General features: G+C 42.4%; 1 protein-coding gene across 2 annotated transcripts in view; it reads right to left on the bottom strand.

Annotated features, from left to right (window-relative positions):
• SLC45A4 (solute carrier family 45 member 4) overlaps positions 1-22,434 on the bottom strand; it is a 140,261-nt gene that overhangs the window by 80,648 nt on the left and 37,179 nt on the right. The window contains exon 1 of one of the 2 annotated variants that reach the window (XM_074943785.1): positions 18,039-18,225. The exons of the other annotated variant lie outside the window; for it this stretch is intronic. The gene's annotated coding sequence lies outside the window, so the exon portion shown is untranslated. Of the gene's footprint in view, positions 1-18,038; positions 18,226-22,434 lie in introns of those variants that run through there. 2 annotated transcript variants of the gene reach the window in all.

Genomic DNA, 22,434 nt, shown 5'->3' with positions numbered 1-22,434 from the left:
TTAGAGAAATTTTAGTCTCTTCTGTGGTGCAGTCATTTGTTATCAGTGACCCTAGCATGCCATGTGCAGGTACTGTATGTAGTACAAATGCCAACATTCATTTAAATGGCTTCAAGCTCAAGGTTTATCATTCCTAGCCTATATTTAGCTGCTTCTAGCCTGATGTATGATCTCTCAGACAACAGAAGAATGCTGACAGGTAAATCAGGTTTAGTCTCTTGTAAAGATTCTACATATATGCAAGCCTTAACTTTTTTTAAACTAACCACCCAGTGAACCAGAGTTTTAAATATGCTAAGGCTAAAGTGTCATATTGTTATTATGAGGTATTCAGTTTGCCATTCACATTGCAGGCACAATTGCTTCAGTGTTTTGCTCTGTAGTTAGGCTTCATAGGAAACCAGAATTCCTCCAGGAGTAACTACTGAACCTATGCCAGCATAGCCCACAGTGTAGATCCAGCATAAACTGACAGAAGGCAAAGTCCTGCTGCATAGGAACCTCACCTTCCCTGAGCTATGTTAGTTATGACACCATATGGCTCTTCTGATCCCATCATAGTTCTACCTGTCCAACAGCATTTTCAAAGTTTAAGAGTTCCTATTCTTTTCCTCTTCTGTGAGAGCAGACCTACAGGACTGGTGTCTCATTTTCATCAGTCTCCAGACGTCGTCCTCAGCTCCAATAGTTTCTATAGTGTTTATGCTGCCTCATTACAGGTGTGCGTTCACTCCTGCCCCATCCCCTTTACGGGGTCTCAGGTTTTGAAATCTCTTGCTTCTTTGAAATCAACACAGCCAGGACAGGACTATTTATTTACTCCCTCCCCCTGCTGTAGTGTCCTATTACCTCTTGTTTTTGAGAGCTCTCCCATTCTATTAATCTCTTAGGCTTGCAAGATCAATGTTATTTTACTACTGAATGCACATCCAGGCTGCTTGTAGGTTCTTGGTGTTTCTTTCACCACAAGATTAAAATAAAAAAAATTAGATAACCTGATGGCTAGATTACTTGTCCAAACTCTTGTTGCCTCTTGCCTTGGATTACTGCAACCTCTCATCTAGCCTCTCAATACCCACACCAATCCCTTCTAATCTAACCAAATCACCACAACCAAAGTGATCTTCTTTGCCTGCTCAGGCCACATCAGTCCCATCTTTGAATTGTTCTGCTGGCTGCCACTTGTCTGCAGTATTGCCTTTGGTGCCCTGCACAATTTAGTGCAGACCTGAGCTCGCGCTACCTGTTATTCTCTATACCTTATTTGCATCATTTGCCATCAGCCTTACCACCCACTTTGTCCTTTCTCACACTCATTTCTTCCATTTTGCCCCTTATGCACCGAAATTTTCCTAGTTTGTCAGAACCTTAAGATCTTGTGATTAGTAGGCACTTGAATGAATAAGTTGAGAGTCTAAGGCAACTCCTTCCTCTCCCTACAATGCATCTTCTGAATTGTGAAATCCCTACGGTAGGGCTGTCTTGTACAATACTCAGATACATATGCAAGCACCAGCAATGTATGCCTAAAGATGCTTGTAGCTTTACACTTTACTTCGTACCCATATAATTGAAAACATTGCTGAGGATATGGATTATAAGTGTTTCACTCTTAAGACTGAATTCCTAAACTGTTAAAAAGTTTACAGTGGAAAAATGTTTGCAAGATTCCTTAACCCCAGATGAAATGTAAAAACTATGAATACTATAGCCACTGGGGAAGAGAAATGTGCATAAGAATTATGCATATTATAAACTTCAGTTTTGTTGTCATAAGCCAGAGAAAGAATGGGAGGAAACACTTATGAGACACGTTTTGACAGATGATGGAAAAGCTCATTTTTAATTTAAAAAAATGAGTCTATCCTTCTGGACTAAGTTTTATTTTGGCAAGTCTGTTCAGGAAGAACAGTCATCCTCACATTCATTTCAGTGACAGCGCTACTTTACTGTGATAAACATGTTATAGGACTTGCATAGCAACCGCCAAAATAGGTGGCAATAAGTGTAATCTGAACGGAGTGTGCATTCAAACATAACCATACGTGATGCAATATATGCTTACTTGTATACATTACACAGGCAGGAAGCCGGTGTAACACATGTACACAGGCACAAAATGTGTACATATTGCTGTAGCTATATTTTAAACCATTATTCCTTTTCTTTTGTCATAAGCTCAAGTGGGGAGCACCAGGTCACTGTTTTTATTTTCTTCCACCACCCTCTCAATTTGTCTATTGAAGTAAGAGCTAAACAGTGTTATTTCTCCATCTTCATATCTTGTCGTAAATCATGTCATTGTTTTGCACCTGTTCACTTTCACCACAGATGTCTGAATTTCACTGGTGGCTGAAGCATTTCCTATATGTAATGTGTTTTGGCATAAATAAATACTACTTGATAAATATGCAAAGGTCATGTTGGAAGGCAATACTTTGACACACCAAATCTTTTCTGGAAGGAGGGGTGGGAAGGTTAATGAAGCAGGGAAATAAGTGGGAAGGACTCACTTAGGGCAAGAACCATCTTTTTATTATTTGTTTGTACAGAACTGAGCACAACAAGATCCTGGCCCACGATTATCTGCATTATGTAGCACTTCACAGTTCAACCAATAAATATGATAAACTTGTAAAAAATTAAGGCATAAGAAATCACATTAACAATGATCTTGGCTCTTGAAGTAGAGACAGGAAAACTAAGAGCAAAAATTTCAACTAGGCCATTCTGTACTTAAATATAAAAAATAAACTACAATACCTGATCTGAACTGATTCTAGATCTTCCCTGACAACAGGCAAGGAAAAGTCAATCTTTGTCCTTGATGTTTCCCCTAATAGTAGTTATTAGTGGGATTAGGGAGTAGTGTATTTTTACATAGTCAAATGGTTGCAAGATGGATAATTAGCATAACTTAAGTCAGAATGAAGGTGACACTACCATGGAAACACCAAGTCTCTAATTACATTCTCCAAAATAGAAGCAAAGTGAGGCTAGATTTACTGGCTCACATCTTCTAGTGAAGAAGTTGCCTTTTGCAGCCACTGCAAAAAGGTGAGGTAGACGCTCCCACAGTTGAGGGACAGGCCACAGTGGGTTTTAGCAAGAGATGGATAAATTCATGGATTAAGCAAAAATCTGTTCACCAGGAACTTGAACGAGCTTTAAAAAAAAAGAAAAAGAAAAATCTATTTTAATATCCTTCCCCTTCCTCCACCTCCAATTTTATGTAGTATAAATAGTCTAGCTTTTATTTAAAAATTCAAGTTAGTCACTCAACTAATAAGCTGACTATTTTAGCTGGGTTTTAATGTCAGAGTACTTTGCTAATGTGTTCATACATCTACATCCGCTAACCAAGTAGATTACGCTTGTAGGTATTTAATGAGCTACATATACAACATCTGCCTGGTCACCAGGACTCATTCTCACTTCGCTTTAAGATCCTGCCAACAAAACATGTGGATAAAATCTTTAGAAGGACCCAAACAATTGATCTGCTGACAAAAAAAGCTGAATGAAAGGTTGGAAGTTCAGAACACAATGCAACTATTGCTGTAAATAATATCCTGGTTTATCAGTGTAACAATGACTTTCATTCAAAAGATTAATAAACTGTTTGAATTAAGCCAGGACTGTAGATTAAGATATTTTACAAGATAAACATTTGTTTGGCAGTGTAACTAGTCAGGAAGTGAAGACTGCTAAAGCTGCAGTTTTTAAGTGGGAAATTAAGTGAATGGTGCAGTTGTCTTGATAACCTACAAACCCTTCCAGACTATTCTGATAAATATACATATTTCAAGATTTGCAATTTTGTATGACTGGTTTCATACCAAGAAAAAACAAGTATTAAAAACTCATGTGAACTACATTATATAGCAACCCTGTGCCCTCTGCTCCAACTCTATTGTAGTTAGCTTCAATAGCTGTGAAATAGCATATGCTGAGAACATGGGACATTTCCATATTTATGAAAATATGCATGACCCCCACCCCCAATCACTTCTGTATTGCTATTTCTGTCCAGGGACAGGGGAATAATATTGGGGTGGTCTTGGAAAGCAGACTATGACAGAGAATGGTGCCTAGAGCCTGAAAACAGAACTTAGGTGTCAGGACACTGGAATAATAAACACCCTCTGCTGCCCTGTGCCAGTGGAAAAGATGGCATCTTGACTGTTTTGGACAGAGGAAGGTTATGCTGCTGGAATGGACATATAAGCTTCGCTTTTCCATTCAAAGCAAAGAACCCTGAAATACTGTATGCCAGTTGACTAATAAATGCTGGTTTGTTTAAAAAAAGGCTGTCCTGTGTTGCTACTAATATATGCTGGTTGCATAGACCCTAAAGGGGTAAAGTGTCAGTGAGACCAAAAGAACTTGCATGCCTGTTGAAGGAGCAACAGCTAGAGACAGCAGTGAAGCACTCCCCTCGCCTTGCAGGAAGTCTAGCACTAAAAGACTTACTTTCTCTGGGAAATTGTACAAAAGCTGGTGACAGCATAGGATGGAAATCAAAATGTATGGATTATTTTAATATATTGAAAACTGGTGTATTAGAATCCTATTATCTAATGGAAGTTCTAAAACATCCAGCCCTACATTTTAAACAGAACGTCCATTTTATAAAGTCATAAGTTTAACACCTTACGTAAGTGCTATTGGAATAAGTGCATGTGTAGAACTAATACTGCTTTCCCAAGTAGGTGAACAGCAACATATATGTGATGCTCACACCACTTTCACAGTAGAAGTGCCTCTTAACACATCACTGTGTTATTGTCTGTCAATATCTGAACTACCTTCTCTTGGATGAGGCAAGTGTGCCTTGAAGGCATCTTCAGAAAGATAGGCCAGTATTGCCATGTTTACACTGGATTGTCAGACAAACAGTTGCCTTTCTCCCTAGTGCCTTTTACTTCAGAGGAGGCTGTAAGAAGGGGAGTGGATTTAGTTTGATTTTACATTTTAATCAAAGAAAGGGAATCTTTACTTGGTTTTGATTAGAGCCTTGCTCCTTCAATCAGTTCTTAAGAGAAAGGAGTACTGAAAGAGAGGTAGACTCTTACCTGGGCTTTTGTTCTGCAGATTGAAAGCATCCAAGTAGCAAAGACCTTTCCATAAATTCACAGACTAAGTAGAGACTCAGACCTCACCCTCATCCCTTTATGCTACTGAAAAGGGATTAACATTTTATTCTATTCACAGGTTGGTTGCCCCTACTTCATCATGTTTCCATTATGCCTCTGGCATTTAAGGTAGTAACTAAAATCCTCCACTACTGTCTATTTCTGGCAAGTCTTTCAATGGTTCCCCAGCTGTGCCCCAGCTCTTTGCCATGTTGTTTTCAGACGGCCTCGTTTTCGCTTGCCTTCAGGTTCCCCTACTTACTACCCTCAAAATTACATCTGTCCTCCCCTATCAAAAAGGGAGCATGCTGTTAAGACATTTGCAATGCTACCAAACAGTTACACCTGGAATCTAGAAGAAATACTTAGACATTCTTGCATTATGCTGAAAGCCAAGGCTTGGTCTACACCAGCTGTTCTCAAACTGTGGGTCACGACCCCAAAGTGGGTCACAATCCCCTTTTAATGGGGTCACCAGGGTTGGCTTAGACTTGCAGGGGCCCAGGGCCAAAGCCTGGGCTTCACCACCTGGGGCCAAAGTACTGAATGCTAGAGTTATATGACTTAACTCCTACATTTAGACAGTACTATGTTGACAGGAAAAGCCCTCCTGTCAACATAGCTACCGCCTTGTGGAGGTGGAGTACCTACACCGATGGGAGAAGGTCTCCCATCAGTGTAGGCAGCATCTTCACTAAGCATTGCACTGGTGCAGCACTGTGTGGACAAGCCCTGAGTCACCTGAGGTGTAGTCAAAAGCATAAAAGTAGAAACAGTTCTCTAAAATATATCTGTCACTGGTGGGGGGAGCTGGGCATTAATCTCAGATTAATAATCTGAGATTAGCGATCACTATTCCCACCTCAATTGTCCTGCATTTTCCAGGACGTGTGTGATAGGATGTGCACTAGATAAGAGTGCATGCTCTTCAGTATGATGTGAGCACTGAGGGTTTTCTATTTTTTGAACTCTTGGGAGTCAAAGCAGCAACAGTTCAGACTGCTGAATCACTCCTCCGGGACAATACTAGACGATTATCTGCACAGGCAGATATATTTGCACAGAGCTTCTTCTCTGCGGCCTGCCCCCCCCGGGAGCAATATTACACTAGAATTATATTTCCACAGGCTGTCTGAAAGAACATTCTGCAAAGGATAGGAAGACAACAGGACAGTGTGCTGCCTTCCTGGAGCCAAGGCTTTTGAAGTCCAAGGGAAGTGATCCACTGGTGATGGTTCATATCAGCATTAATGACACTGCATTGTGGGATATCATGTTGATAGATTTCAGGGAAACTCAGAAGCATGCTGAAGAGCATCCAAGCAATCTCCTAAAACAGAAGGCAGGCTATTCTGGAATAGAACTGCTACCTAGCTAAATGGGGTAAGTTGGAAAGTTTTGTGGAACACTGGTTCACCTTCTACTAAAGTGGAGTCCATCCAAATTATACAGCCCCATCTCCCCATAGAAGGTGGGCCAATCTTCTGAGGGACAGGTTGGCTACAGTAGTCAAGGTGTTATTAAAAGCAGAGGGTAAAGAGAGGGAAGATATGAATCCAGCACAAGACTGAGATGTTGAGAACAAGATTAGTCAAGGAACCAAAGAAATTTTTTAACTGCCTATATATCAATGCTAGAAGCCTGGGTAACAAACATGAGGAGTTGGCATAAATTTGATCTAGTTGGTACTACTGAAGCCTGGTGGGATGACTCCCATGGTTGGAGAGTTAAAAGTCAATGTATTAGGAAGGATCAAGTGGGCAAAAAGGGAAGAGAGTAGCATTGTCAAGGTGGCACTACCTGTTTCCAAGTCACTGATCTCAGATGAAAATGATCTTGAAGGCTTATGGATCAATGTTCTGACATATGAAGCACAAGATGGTGTCTGCCATGCAAACTAAGACAAGCCAGCATATCACACTAGGGAGCAGGATAACCAGCTCCTTACATACCAATCTATAATGCATAGGAAAAGAGCTGCAGGATCGTGGGGGACTACAGTTTGGGTTACATATGCTGGGGGTCTCATGCTGCCAGTACTAACATATCCTTGCAACTCCTAAATATTCCAAAAGACAGTTTACTAACTCAAAAAAAAAAAAAAAAAAGTGTTGCATTCAACAACACAGGGAAATTATATTAGAACTCATCTTGAGGAAGAGGAACTGATCACAGAACTAAAAGTTAAATGGTAGTTCAGGTACAAGTGTTCATGCAAACAAAATCCATATCCAAATCCATATACTGGCCTTTAAGACAATTGTTTTCAGCTTTGAAATTTGGAGTCAAATCATCAAGAGGAAGAATTAAAAAAAAAAAAAAAAAAAATCAGAAAGTGAATGATAGTGGGAACTGTTTAAGAACACTACTTGATGCCCAAAAAGTCTCACTCAGTTGTGGAAGAAGGCCATATTGGTTAAAATAGCCACCTTCACTTCCCCCCAAACCTGGTTATCTATATTAATGGAAAAAAGGGAAAGTTGATAGTAATGAATATGAAGCAGAAGCTAGAAATTGTAGAAAACTGATAAGGGATACAATGGCCAGAGTCTATTAGGATCTAAAGAATCCTAACAATGGTACTGGGCCATTATTAGATGGAAATGGTACACTTCATGCAGAAAAGTTCAATAAGTTTGTTCTGCATTTAGAAAGAGATACATCATATGATAACTCTTTCCATTATCAGCCACTATCCGCCTGACATCAATCCAAGGCAAGATAGAGTGGCTAACATGATATTAGATTAATAAAGAATTAAAGGAGGATAATATAATTAATGCCAATCAACATGGGCTTATGGAAAATAGATCCTGTATAACTTGATATCTTCTTTTGTAGAAGTTACAAGTTATTGCCTTCATCAGCTAAGTGTTGAGACTTAGACTTCTGGAAGTTTAAAAAACTAGAAAGATAAAATTAAATCAGACTGGTGAACTGATGGGTCTCAAAATGTAATTGTAAATGGGGAATCATCATCATCAGAAGGGTGGGTTTCCAGCATAATCATGCAGGAATCAGTTCTTGGCCCTATGCCATTTCACATTTTCAATAATGATTTGTAGACTTCAGTAACTCAGCCAGAGATTAGGGGGTCTATTTCAGGAGTGGGTGAGGTTCTGTGGCCTGCAACGCCCAGGAGGTCAGACTAGAGGATCACAACGGTCCCTTCTGATCTTAAAATCAATTTTTTTTGTTTTTCATATTTGCAGAGGACATGAACCGGAGGAATAGTAAATAATGAAGAGGACAAGTCACTAGTACAGAATAATCTGGATCACTCGATAAACTGGGCAGAAGCAAACAATGTGTTTTAATATGGCTAAATGCATACATCTAGGAACAAAGAATGCAGGCCTTACAGACAGTATAGAGGATTCTATCCTGGGAAGCAGTGACAAAGATCTGGGGGTTGTGGTGATAGGAGGTTGAACCTGAGCTCCCAGCGAGACATTGTGGCCAAAAGAGCTATACAATTCTTGGATACATAAAGAGGAGAATCTAGATAAGGAGTAGGGATTACTTTACCTCTGTATTTAGCACTAGTGCGATAGCTGCTGGAATACTGTCTCCAGTTCTGGTGTCCATAATTCAAGAACGATGTTGATACAAATGATTAAAGGTCTAGAAAACATGAACTATGAGGAAAGATTGAAAAAATTGTGTTTGTTTAGTCTAGAGAAGACAAGACTGAAGGGGGATATGATAAGAGTTTTAAAGCACATAAAAGGTTGTTACAAGGAGGAAGGAAAAAAAATTGTTCTCAACCTCCGAGAAGATTAGCAGCAATGGGCTTTAATTGCAGCAATGGAGGTTTAGGTTGGACATTATTAATAAAGAGAAGGTTAAGGGTTGATTTGATTAGTCTATGAGTACTACATGGGGGAAAATATTTCATAAAGGGCACAACTTGACAAAGGTGGTTGTTGATTCTCCATCACGGATTATTTTAATGTCAAGATTGGATGGGTTTCCTAAGAGATGCTCTAGGAATTATTTTGGGGAAGTTGTATGACACAAGCCATACAAGAGGTCAGACTAGATCAGAATGGTTCCTTCTGGCCTGAGAATCTATGAAGTCCATTATGGTCTGAAAATGAAGATCCAGCACTTTGAGACTATAAATTCCTTCTGTAAGTCACCAAGAAAAAAAAGGAGTCGTTAAACAGCCTTAAGGATGAAGTATTTTTCACAATAATGCTGCTTGTGTATAAAAATATTAGAAGGAATAGGAAGTTAACTGGCACAGAAGTCTGTTTTACTGTTCTGTAATAAGACATCAAGTGACCCAACCACTGCTTTCTGGATATGGTCCAGACAATCTGATCACCTATTCAAGGACAAAACAAGAAAAATAACTCAAGTGTGAGCATAGCAGTAACGTTTTGTAAAACAAAAAACAAAAACAAAAAAACAACCCAGCACACTGGGTTCAACCCCCAGCTAGGTCATTTATTTGGCACTCAAGGGTGATAATGGATTTGTTTTTGAGCTTCTCAAAATAAATGAGCTAGTACTGCATGCAGAAGTAACCCAGGCTGGCTAACAGGAGAAAGAAAATGCAGGGTCAGCAAAACACTGGTTTCATATTCAGCTACAAAAACAGAGCCCTTATTTAAAGCAAAATGAAGAAACTGAGTTAAGGAAGAAAACCCAGCTAAGGACTCCAGTCAATCTTCCAGCAACATTAGTTTATTAAGCTTTTAAGTTATTAAAAGATTTATAAATAGCAAAAACTTAACACAATTAGCATTTATATACTTTTTTATAGTTCTGCTTAAAAAAAGCATTACTACCAATCCTTATTTGATCAGATGATCTTTCATTCTGTTTCTTCTTGGCTAAGAACTGCCCAAATCCTATTTTTGTTACCTGTTCTCCCCCCTTACCTCCCCATTCCACCCTAATGCGCGTTTGTCTCATCTACCTGTTTTGTCTTTTAGATTGCAAGCTTTTCAGAGCAGGGACTATCATTTTCCTATGTTTGTACAGCACCTAGCACAATGGGACTCCAACCTGGTTGGCCTCTAGGTTCTACCACAATATAAAGTGTTAGTGTGCAGTGAAGGCTAGTAAATGTCAATGCAGCTATTTAACTTAATTCATACCACTTATGCAATTGACACTGCTGTGTTTAATGGCCAGTGCCCATTGGCTAGACAAGGGGATAAGGTCCAGGAAAGTGAACCTACCCATCCTTACTTTAAGTGGTATTTAATTTTACATCACCTATCACAAGTGCACATAATAAAACATTTTAAGGGCCTAAGTTATTTATGTCACCCTAAATAAGTTAATAGTCTTAGTACCACTACCATAAGAGAGCATCATTCCCTAGCAGGGCATGTTAATACAAAAAGTCAACCCACAAACCAAAACAAATAAATTGGAACTTCACATTAAGCTAAACCAGTTAAAACTAAAAGAGCCTTAAGTTATGCCCTAAAGCTCGACAAACTGGCAATATGCCAATACAACCTGTTTCAGATGCAGAGATCCTCTGACAACAAATCTCTGCAGCTGGTCCTGGAAGTGTTGTACACATATATTGTAATGTACATTGAAAGTTAGTTCCCCCCCAAGTCCCAGACAATTCATGATTTCAGAGACTCACCAAACACCAGGAAAGAGTGCTACTGCAGAGACTTGAGTACTAGCATTAGTACTCAGAAGCCCACTCTATACAGGAAGTAGGAAGCCATATCCTTCATCTCCTGAAGTTTCTGGGTGGTCCTTGTGCACACTCCTAACCGCAGTACAACTTGAACCTACAGATGTGTGGTTAACTATTACAAGCTCTAAAGTGAAGAGGAGCAGCTTCAGCAGCTGTCCAGGGTTGATTTTAAAATCTAATTAGGTCTCATAGTGCAAAGACACTGCTTAGAGCAAAGTTTTATTATAGACAGAATGCACACCAATATGAGTTTAAGTTATTTCAGTGTTTCACTGTAGGAGGGTCAACTTTAGCAAACTTAGCTTTCAGACTAAAATTTGGCATGTTTGTCAGTGTGACTTGGAAGCATTTGAGCAGAAGTGGGCGGGGGGGGGGGGGAAATCACAAAGCTCTTTCCAAATTGACACAACTATGGTACCTCAGCATGATGTGTCAAATTGGAAGGTATATAGTTAGAGATGTAACTCACTGGCCCAGTAAAGAATTTGATTTGACAGGGGGTCCCAAAAAAAACCCCACAAACAAAACCAGATACTTCACACTGAAGTTATACCAAGAAATGAAACACTGGCAGATGCTTCAATGACACTGTCACTCAACTTACATGTGCACAACTTTTCAGCTTGGAAAAGAGAGCTAAGGAGAGATAATCGAGGTCTATAAAATCATGACTGGTGTAGCGAAAGTAGATGAGGAAGTGTTATTTATTATTTCTCATAACACAAGAACTAGGGGGTCACCAAATGAAATTAATAGGCAGCAGGTTTAATACAAATAAAAGGAAGTATTTCTTCACACACACAGTCAATCTGTGGAACTCCTTGCCAGAGGACGTTGTGAAGGCCAAGATCATAACAGGGTTCAAAAAAGAACTACATAAATTCATGGAGGATAGGTCCATCAATGGTTATTAACCAGGATGGGCAGGAACGGTGTCCCTAGCCTGTTTGCCAGAAATTGGGAATGAGTGACAGGGGATGGATCACTTGATTACCTGTTCTGTTCATTCCCTCTGGGGCACCTGGTACTGGCCACTGTCGGAGGACAGGATACTGGGCTAGATGGACCTTTGGGGTCTGACCCAGTAGGGCCATTCTTATGTTATGTTTATGTTCACAATCTCCACGAAATAAATTTAAGTATTCGCCTGAACTGCACTTTCATGCTTGAGCGTGGAGTGGAATTTCAGTGCAATATGTAAGGACTTGCAGAATGCGCTAGTTATTGAAGGATGGAGAACCCCACAGGAATGTCGTCAAGTCAGTTCAGATTTGTTTGATCTTGTCTGTAAAATAAATGACAGTTTCACACAGCCAGGCACACTGGACTAACTAAGACAAAGTACAACACAGGCATGCAAAAATTCTTTGACGCAAACAAGCATGCTCAGACTAATTCTTTCTTGACCTTTTAAACTATTAGTCTCTACCTCTAAACCAACTGTTCTCAAACTTTGAAATAGGTCACCAGTACCACATAGCAAGCCTCTGAGTGCAACCCCCATATAAATTAAAAACACCATTATAAATGCTGGACGCAAAGCGGGCTTTGGAGTGGAGGCGGATAGCCCGTGACCCCCCATGTATTAACCTTGAGACCCCCTAAGGGGTCCCATCCCCCAGTTTGAGAACCCCTGCTCCAAACCATTGTTTGCAAGCATATTGCAGGGGGATGACTTCTAATTGCCTTGGCCTCAGTGATCATGGAAGACAAATGGTTGTGAAGTTTGCAACCATTTGGAGTAGTTGTTTACATCAATATGACTGTTAAGATGTTTGCTAATACAGAATCAGGTACCATCATCTCTAAACCAAGATCTTAATTGCCTTTTTGGAACATGGAACAAAATCTACTTCTTATACTGACCACAGGTATTTATTCATACCGCAGATAATTGCCATTTAATTCAGAGAGTGATACAAGTTTGTGAATGGCAGTGTTGAGTACAATACAGATGTTCCAAGTTGAAACAGAGCAAGTGGCTAAACAAATATTAAAAAGCCCGTACTAAGCCAGTAAGTCTCTTTAGAGTCATGGGAACTTGGACACTGAGGAAGTGGAAACTTGAGAAGTTTCCATCTTTTACTTTCTTAAAAAAAATGTAGATTTGCATTAACCTTCAATGTACAATTCTGTATCAGAACTTTTTTGAAATATCTATTTATAGTCAATATTCAGAAGTACTCTGGCATCAAGGTTATATAAATTTTTACCTTTTGTAGTGTCTGCTGATCCATATGCATTTTCAGTAATAAATATTGAAGTTTATCTTTAATGACACGGGAAAGATTCAACTTACAATAAGTGTTGGCAAGTTTAAGATTGTTAAGTCTACCCAAAAAGTCATTTTACATCTTTCAAGGTCACAACCAGTAAGTTAATAATCATGGCAATGTCATTAAGTCCAAGTCCATGTTCAAGCTTTTTTTAGTCTAATCTCTGAGAGAGGTCATGTAATTCCAATTATCTGGGGGCAAGCACCCAAAGAAAAAGTACAGACTGATTTATTTTTAAAGAGAGTCACAGCTACCATGTACTCAACAGCAACCCTACAACAAAACAATTCCCACTCCAGCACTTGGGTATGTGATATTTGCCTTTTGGAATAAGGGTATAAACAAAACACAAAAGGGCAAGCAAAACATGAGATCAAAAATGTTAAAGAAAATTGTAAAATATGTAAGCCAGTAAGCTTGCATATTTTTTTTCCTAGCCACACAAAAAGCCTCAAAATCAATAGTGTCACCATAATTTACATAAATTCTAATGGGAAGCCAGTGTTCTTTCCCACTATTAGTAACCCAAGTGTTGCATCATTGTGTTTATACATGAGAACTAGGAAGTGGAAGTGAAACTGAGTGGTGTATTTTCATTAATTAAGGTAAGACAAATAAACCAAGGATCAGAAGCTACATAGACTTGGATTAAACATTTCTGTTTCAATCATTTATGGTGCTATAACACAAGGATAACGGTCTTTAAAATATGCTATACTTGCATATTTATCCTTAAAGCCTGTTTCATGTGTTAGATTTTCTATCAAGCTAAAGCAATGCACAACAAAAAGCAGGTATATACAAGATAATCTAATTCAGTTATAAATCAGCCAACTGCTAATGAAAACAAATTTCAGTTTCAAAAGGTAAGCTATTAAGTTATTTTAATTATGATCAGTGAGACAGTTGAAGACTCATTTACCAAATAAACAAGAACAATTTGCAGACATAGCTCATATCACCAGAGTTCAGTGTTTAAATAAATGTGAACACCTGCAAACATATGAAGTGTCCTCTGCCCTTCAGGGGTTCAATAGAAAACTAGAGAGTGCACACTTCACACAACTCAGAAAAAGGCTGTACACAAAACAGGAAACTCTTTTGCCTGACTTAAGGCCCCTCAGTTGTCTACATTCTGTCTTCCACCTATATGAAGACAAGAAAATTACAGCCTCTTCTTTATTCAAGGACACCTGAACTGACTTGAATGTAGATTCGCCTCCAATAATCTAAGTACCTAACTAAGAAATATAACTTACCAAATTAATGCAACTATCCATTAGGTCATGCAATTGCTCATTACTGTAATGAAGTCTCTCTTGAATACTTAAGTTAAAAAACAAACAACTTACTAAAACCTATACACCATAGATTAAAGCTATGGATGTGAGGTATTTCTAAGACAACAGCTGACAGTACCATTATAGTAATTTTCATATCTATTCCCTCATGTGCCTTTTGGCAGCCTACTTAATGTAAGGATCCCTGGATTTGCTTTAAGCCTGAACAAGGCAGGTTCCTTTGTTGTGAAGATTGATGAGTCAATCTTAAGATTATAAGCCAACAGTATATTTTTTCTGTAAAAGAAAACATTTGTTAAAAATTGTCTGTTATTAAAATAGAAACATATTTAAACAAGTAGTTTCAAAACTTCCCATTTGAACTTTACTAGTGCAATTTAAAACAGATCCCAGGAGACAGCGTGTTCATTGATTTCTAGTACAATAATTAAACCAAAACAAGCAGACCTTGTCTTTTGTAGGTACTGCTTCCCTGCAAACACTGCACTATGCAGTACTACCTTAAGATCCACTGCAGATGTTAGAGAACACATACTACAGCTTAAAGTGATTCTTTCCCTCACATTTCAATCACGTATGTTTCCTTAAGAAATCTTGCAGGTTGCAAAGCAAAAAATAGGTAAATAATCCACCAACTCACGCTTTAAATGAAGCAATCACTAAATTGTTTTAGTGGACTAACTTCTGTTGTAATAGACATGCTTTTGAGCTACACAGAGGTGACCTGAAGAGCTCTGTGTAGCTCAAAAGCTTGTCTCTTTCACCAAGAGAAGTTGGTCCAATAGAAGATATTACCTAACTCACCTAGTCTCTCATATACCAGGATCAATATGGCTACAACACTGCAAACATTAAATATTTTAGCAGCACTGTCTGAGCCAGGCAGTGAATGTGGAGCAGATAACATTTCGACAAGTTAATATAACAGCAGCATGTTATGCAAGTTACTGTGACCAAACACACCTGTAACAGTGAGCTCTCTTCAGCCACTACACTCCTAATGGATATTTGAAATTCTAGATCTTTTTCTACCCTACTCCCTATAATCCACTTCATTTCAGGTCCACTTCTGAGCTGGGCACACCCCCCTTGTGGCCAGAATCAGAACTATTCAATATTGCCTAACCTAGCATGACAGACAACTTGAAATATTTTTATTAAGCTTCTTTCCTGACCCCTCCTACTAGTCACTATCAGCAACATTAGACTTCCCCCCTCTGCCTCCAAACTTGAGTCACAGCCAAGTCTTCATTCTCTCTACCCACTAATTAAAGACACTAGCTGAGACACTCTCCCAACATATAACATAGAAAGTTACAGGACTTATTGCATTGTTTCTATTGCAACAAAGAGCGCACACTGCCTCTTCTGGGGCAATCTCAAGGTCAGCAGCACTTTTTTCCACCTTCCATAAAGAAGTTTCTCCAACAGCACCACACCCATCATTAGCCACCTTAAGAACTTTTTATAATAGTTGTGTATTAACTTTTTCTTCAAGAGTTTAAATTGATGCAACTCAGTTCAAGTTTCAACCTATCAAAGAACATCAGGTTCTGGAAGTGAAGGGAAGTATTCTATTACTGTAACCTCTTACTGGATTCAGCAACTAGCATTTCCCTTTTCTCTCCACCAGGATGGTGATAAATTAAACAGAAACCTGCTCTCATGAAAACAAAAGGATTAAATCTGGTTACAGTTAAAGCATGCAAACATTTAACAGGAAAAAGAGACCAACTCCAGATCTCTGATAGCCTGGCTGCTCAAGGACAAATCCACACCCTTAGAACCCTGCAAAACAACTCATCTCCCACACCAACCAAAACCAGCACTGGGGCCTCCTATCTACAGTACTTGTCTCTTCTGGCTTCTGTTCATCTTCCCCTTTCCATTCACCCACTCACTTTGTTTTATCTGTCTTACCCCAGTAACAACCACTTGTTTCCTACTCCTCACCTACACTGTCATCCAGCCCAACTCACTGTTCTGTTATCTTCCTCCTCTCAGCCCCATCTCACCACTCAGCCCCATGTCCATTTACCTCACCTTCCACCTCCCCATTTTACCCTTTACCATCCCCAAAACTATGTGCCTTACCCCCACAGGGACCTAGTATAAAGTAAGACCTCCCCTTCCACCTGTCATTCCTCAGACCTTTCCCCCTCTCTTGTTGTTCCTCTACCAAAAGACCCCATTCGCTTTTACATGTCCCATGCCCCAGAGCCCCCCAGCACCTCACTCCCCATTTATCCCCTCCACCCAGCACCTCACTTGTTTGGCTGTCCTAATCCAGCAAAACAACTCCCTCACCTTCCTCCTAAGCCCCTCATCCAGCCACACCCCCCACCTGTCAGCCATACCCCTCACCTCATCACCCACCTATTTACCTCCCTCCCCTCCACCTGTTCTGTCCACACTTCCTCAGCCACCTTCCCATCACCCTCCATCGCCCCTCCTGTCCATTTACACCCACCACCTAACCCAGTCCCTCAATCAGTTGCTCCCCCCCACCTGTCCCAGTCCCATGCCCTCACCCAGCCACCCCCCCCATCTCACCCAGTACCATTCCGTTCCCCCCTCACCTGTCACAGTCCGTCACTAAGTCACCTGTCCCAATGCCCCAGGTGCTCACCCGGTCTCATCCCAGCCCAATCCCCCCCAGCGCCTCACTCGGTCCCATCCCCCGCACCTCTCCCGGTCCTTCACCCAGCCACCCCCCTCCCCACCTGTCCTGGTCCCTCACCCAGCCACCTGTCCCAACGCCCCCGGCCCCTCACCCGGGCCCATCCCCCCCACCTGCCCCGGCCCCTCACCCAGCCACCTGTCCCAATGCCCCCGGCTCCTCACCTGGTCCCATCCCATCCCAATGCCCCCTCACCCAATGCCCCGGCACCTCACGCGGTCCCATCCCCCCGGTGCCCCCTCACCCGGTCCCATCCCCCCCACCTGCCCAGGCCCCTCACCCAGCCACCTGTCCCAATGCCCCCGGCCCCTCACCTGGTCCCATCCCATCCCAGCCCAATGCCCCCTCACCCAATGCCCCGGCCCCTCACCCGGTCCCATCCCCCCCAGTGCTCCCTCACCCGGTCCCGTCCCATCCCCCCCACCCAGCCACCTGTCCCAATGCCCCCCAGAGCCCCCTCACCCGGTCCCAGCCCCCCCACCCCTCACCCAGCCACCTGTCCCAGCCCCCCCAGAGCCCCCTCACCCGGTCCCAGCCCCCCCACCCCTCACCCAGCCATCTCTCCCAATGCCCACCAGAGCCCCCTCACCCGGTCCCAGCCCCCCCACCCCTCACCCAGCCACCTGTCCCAATGCCCCCCAGAGCCCCCTCACCCGTCCCCAGCCCCCCCCCCACCCACCCGTCCCAGCCCCCCCCCAGAGCCCCCTCACCCAGCCACCTGTCCCAGCCCCCCCCCAGAGCCCCCTCACCCAGCCACCTGTCCCAGCCCCCCAGAGCCCCCTCACCCGGTCCCCCCACCCAGCCACCTGTCCCAATGCCCCCAGCCCCAGCCCCCCCCTTGCAATCCTCCCTAGCGCCTCACCCAGCCACCGCCCCCCCCCATCACCTGTCCCGGCGCCTCACCCCGCCACCTGTCCCAATGCCCCCGGCGCCTCACCCCGTCCCAGCCCAGCTCCCCGGCGCCTCCTTTACCTGCCGCCGGGTCTCCCCCTCTGCCCGGCACCTGGCCCCTGTAGCCGCGGAGGGGGTGGCTGGCTGGCTGGCTAGCTCCGGCAGGTAGGTAGGTAGGTAGGTAGGTCGGGGCGGGGCCCGGCTGCTCCCCGGGGTCGGGTCGGGTCGGGCCGGCGCGGACGGGTGCGGGCAGCAGCGTCCGCTTTATACCGGGCTCCTCGGAAACCGTCTCCCTGCAACGCTTCCGCTTCCGCCCCCTCCTCGGGGCTCATGAATATGCAGACAGGGGCGGGGCTTGAGGGCAGGCGCGCAGCCAATGCGGGAGGGGGCGCCCTGCGGGAGACCGCACGCCCCGTGGGCGACCCCGCCGGCCGCGGGGGGGGGCGCGCGCGCGCGCCAGCCAGGGCCCCCCTGAGGGACGCGAGGGAGGCCCAAGGCTGGGATGCTGGGAGGGGGCACCTGGGTACACCTAGCGAGTGGGGGTAGGGACGGGGGGGGCCCAGCTTGGCAAGCAGGAAGGGGCAAGATGCGCTGCCATAGGGGGTGGCACAAAATGGAAGCGGGGTAGGGGTTGGAGGGGGTGTCCCAGCCCGGGTATCACTCCAGGGTGGAGGAGGAGGAAGAAGAAGGGGAAAGGACGAGGCCTCACAATAAAGGGGAGATAAAGCAAGAGGGAGGGGCACCAATAAGGAGAAGGGGGTCCCATGGCGGGTCACGTGAATGGGCATGAGGACTGGTGGGAGAGTCAGATTAAACACTAGATGACATGGGATCCTAGCCTGGGTATTTGGGGGAAAGAGGATGTCCCAGACTGAGTGGGGGCGAATGGTAGCCCAGGCCCCGCATGCCAGTTCTGCCTCTAACAAAAACACAACAACTACAAACCCTAAAGGAACCAAATATTTTGTCATATAGCTCTCTCAAAACTGTGTACAATATTTTTAATACCTCACGCTAATTCATACAAGGGTATCAATAAGGGCACAGTTTAGTAATGATAGGATCTATTTATAACAAGATCATCCCTAGAGTCCATTGAAAAACAAGGGCTGAGAAGCCAGAGTCAGATTTAGTGGCAGCGTTGCCACCTCTTGGTGAACAAACTCATCTGTCTCACACTGCAGTATCAGCACAGGGCAGTGCTGCCACTGAAGGTATTGCCTTAACAGAGATAACAAAAAGGAATATGGATACAACCATGGAGACTGCTGCCTTTGGGACAGCAGGGCATAGTTTTTCAGTTTTCAAACCCTGGGATGATCAGGAGAATCCCACAGAACTTGGGAAAAAGAACGAGGAGTCCCTGTGGCACCTTAGAGACTAACAAATTTATTTGAGCATAAGCTTTCATGGGCTAAACCCCACTTCATTGGATGCATGCAGTGGAAAATACAGTAGGAAGGGGTGTGTGTGTGTGTGTGTGTGTGTGTGTGTGTGTGTGTGTGTGTGTGTGTGTGTGTGTGTGTGTGTGTGTGTGTGTGTGTGTGTGTACCCATACACACAGAGAACATGAAAAAATGGGTGTTGCCATACACACTATAACGAGAAAAGGAGTACTTGTGGCACCTTAGAGTATACCACAGTATGCATCTGATGAAGTGAGCTGTAGCTCACGAAAGCTTATGCTCAAATAAATTGGTTAGTCTCTAAGGTGCCACAAGTACTCCTTTTCTTTTTGCAAATACAGACTAACACGGCTGTTACTCTGAAAACTATAACGAGAGTGATCAGTTAAGGTGAGCTATTACCAGCAGGAGAAAAAAATACCTTCCGTAGTTATAATCAGGATGGCCCATTTCCAGCAGTTGACAAGAAGGTGTGAGTAACAGTAGGGGGGAAAATAAGCATGGGGAAATAGTTTTACTTTATGTAATGACCCATCCACTCCTCTGTAGCTCTTGTGACCCTGTTCCATGTGGTCCATAGTACATTGATCTGTGCAACAGCAAATGCATTGATTCCACTGCTTACCTGTCTTGCCCCGAAAGAGCTTCTGCACAGCAAGCTGCAATGGAATTGCATTCCTAATTGCACACTCCCTGTGCAGCCTCCTGAAATCCCTCTCCTCTACCCATCAAGCAATGGAATGAGTTTGGGAGGGCTCCTCCACATGCCCATGCAAGAAGGAAATAGGGAGGGGCAAAATTTGTTCTTAGCAGCACTGTGCAAGTTAAAGTAAATTGTAATCTAATTGGTCAAATCACCTCTTGCTCAGTAATTACCATCTTGAAATCAAACTAAGTGTAAACAAGTTCAAAGAGCTGCAGTCATGGAAAGCGCAGGAGACATATTAAACTCTGACCAAAAAAAAGCCACTGTGGTTTTATGCATTTCATGGATCACACAGTGTGGGAAAATGGCAAGTCTGTATGCACATCAGAAACCAGGAGATCTCTAGCTTGGTCCAGGACACTGTCAGCTGTCTATGTGACACCCTCCATCTAGAGACACAAAATGGAACTGCTGTCTCTTCCTTGTTCAGGGATGCTTTAATTAAGCTGAACGTAGGTTCGTTGTCAAACAGCCATCAGTTACCATGCTCCACTACTTGGGTTTTTCACTGTAATTTGTAAAACTGTTATGAAAATTTACCAGCCACGACCCAACATCTACTTGCCTACCCTTTCCCATGATTATTAGGAGGAAAAACAAAAAGCATAATACAATTTTACTTGCACATCAAAAGAAATAACTTGCCCCAGGCTAGTGGGTGACCGGGGTTTGCAAGGCTGCTTATGAACCCCACCCCCAAACAGTTAAATAAATGTTGTATGAGGAAAGGCACAGAAAAGAGGAGACAGTTGGTTAGTAATTAATTAAAAGTTTTAACATTATCATGAGATAATGGATTATTTAGATGATTATTCTCTAGTGTTCAGATCTGGGGTGAATAGCTTGCATGAGATGCTGGCATGCCTAGATTATTTTAACCTTACTTGCCTCTACTGCTCAGTCCCTTAAAAGCCCTGGTTTTTAAAAGACTAATTAATAAACAGAATGGGCTAAATCGCATGGATTGTTTTGTCTGCAAACTCTGGGGAGGAAAGTATCGTGGCAGTTTTTTAAAGTATTGTCTTCTGACACAGATCACTTTTCAAAGCGGCTTGTAATTTAGATGACTTCATTTTTAAAACAACTGGAGCTTGATATTAAGAAGTTTAAGAGCTGAGCATCCACAACTCCAATTCAGGTGTCTCAGGTTAGGCACCCAGAAAATGGGAACATGCACAGTTAGTGGCCACTTTTGAAAATGTGGCCCTTCTTCCACAGGAATCTCTTGTAAAAAGCTTCAGATTCTTGTTATTGGAGGGAACACAATGTCCTGGGCTGGAGACTGAAAATGGTTTTTTTTACTCTAGTGTTTTTGCTGCCAATATGCAGTCATTAGGTTAGCACTTTAATTACTGAACCTAAGGGTTACTGGTGTAAAAAGTCTTTATCTTACAGTATTCTTCCTAAAGAGCATTTGGGAAAATTCTAGATTTTTCTTATTTGAGATACAGGATATAGTCTCAGGGTAAAACTACAAAAGGTGTTTTGTTTAGACACAGAAAAGTCATAACAGGACCTAGTATAGCAGGAGAGAGCGAGAGTGAATGTGTGGGTCTCTCTCTCTGTTTCCTACTTTGGGGCCAAATTATGAGATTGAATTTATAAAGGATTCCCTCAAGAATCATCAAAGGCCAAGGGGCAAAATCCTTAGCTCCAAGGTCTGCCAGCTGCTGATATCAACCATGAGGTAATGTAATGGACTTATGCTGCTGTCACCGCCACCCATGAGTTGTCTAGATCAGTTTATGCCCTGAAGAATGAGATTTGCCTATAATTATTTTTCCTGGTTTGCAGTGTTAAAAATTATGTTTGTCATCATAAAATTATCCTGCCCTTTTAAATTACAGCCTCAGTATATGATTAACTTCACTATAAAACATCAAGGAATTAAGTTAATATGCAGTTTACAGTTAACAAGGGATGATTTGATAGGCCTCCAAGTAACATAATGAATAGCTATGTGCTAAGAGCAATTAAAATACTAGCACACACACTATGAGAACTGCAGTCAGTGTTTAATATAGTCATTCTTCTCTTCAAAGAACATTGTCAGGAGAGATCCGAATTTCTAAAAATTTACTTTCCCCTCCATTTATGCTGTTTGTTTACTTCTATTTCTCTCAGCCTGTACAATGCAACTAGATTAGCTAGTTTCACTTCCTGGTTGTCACATAGTTGCTCTTGGCTACTGTGTTTGCATTTGCAGTATTGAACAGGAGTATTTAAACTCTGATCTTTAAAGTTTATTGAAAGCAAAATAAAAATATTCTATTCATAGTGGGTTTTGCAAAACACTGAAAAAAAAATCTTTACATTTTAAGCCTAAACTACTACCCAGTGTCTAAGTACAACGATGCTAGCACTG

Source organism: Natator depressus, chromosome 2, assembly GCF_965152275.1.
Source record: "Natator depressus isolate rNatDep1 chromosome 2, rNatDep2.hap1, whole genome shotgun sequence".
NCBI lineage: Eukaryota > Metazoa > Chordata > Testudines > Cheloniidae > Natator > Natator depressus.
Note: the sequence above shows the minus strand (reverse complement) of the source record. Positions and strands in the feature narration are given on the sequence as shown.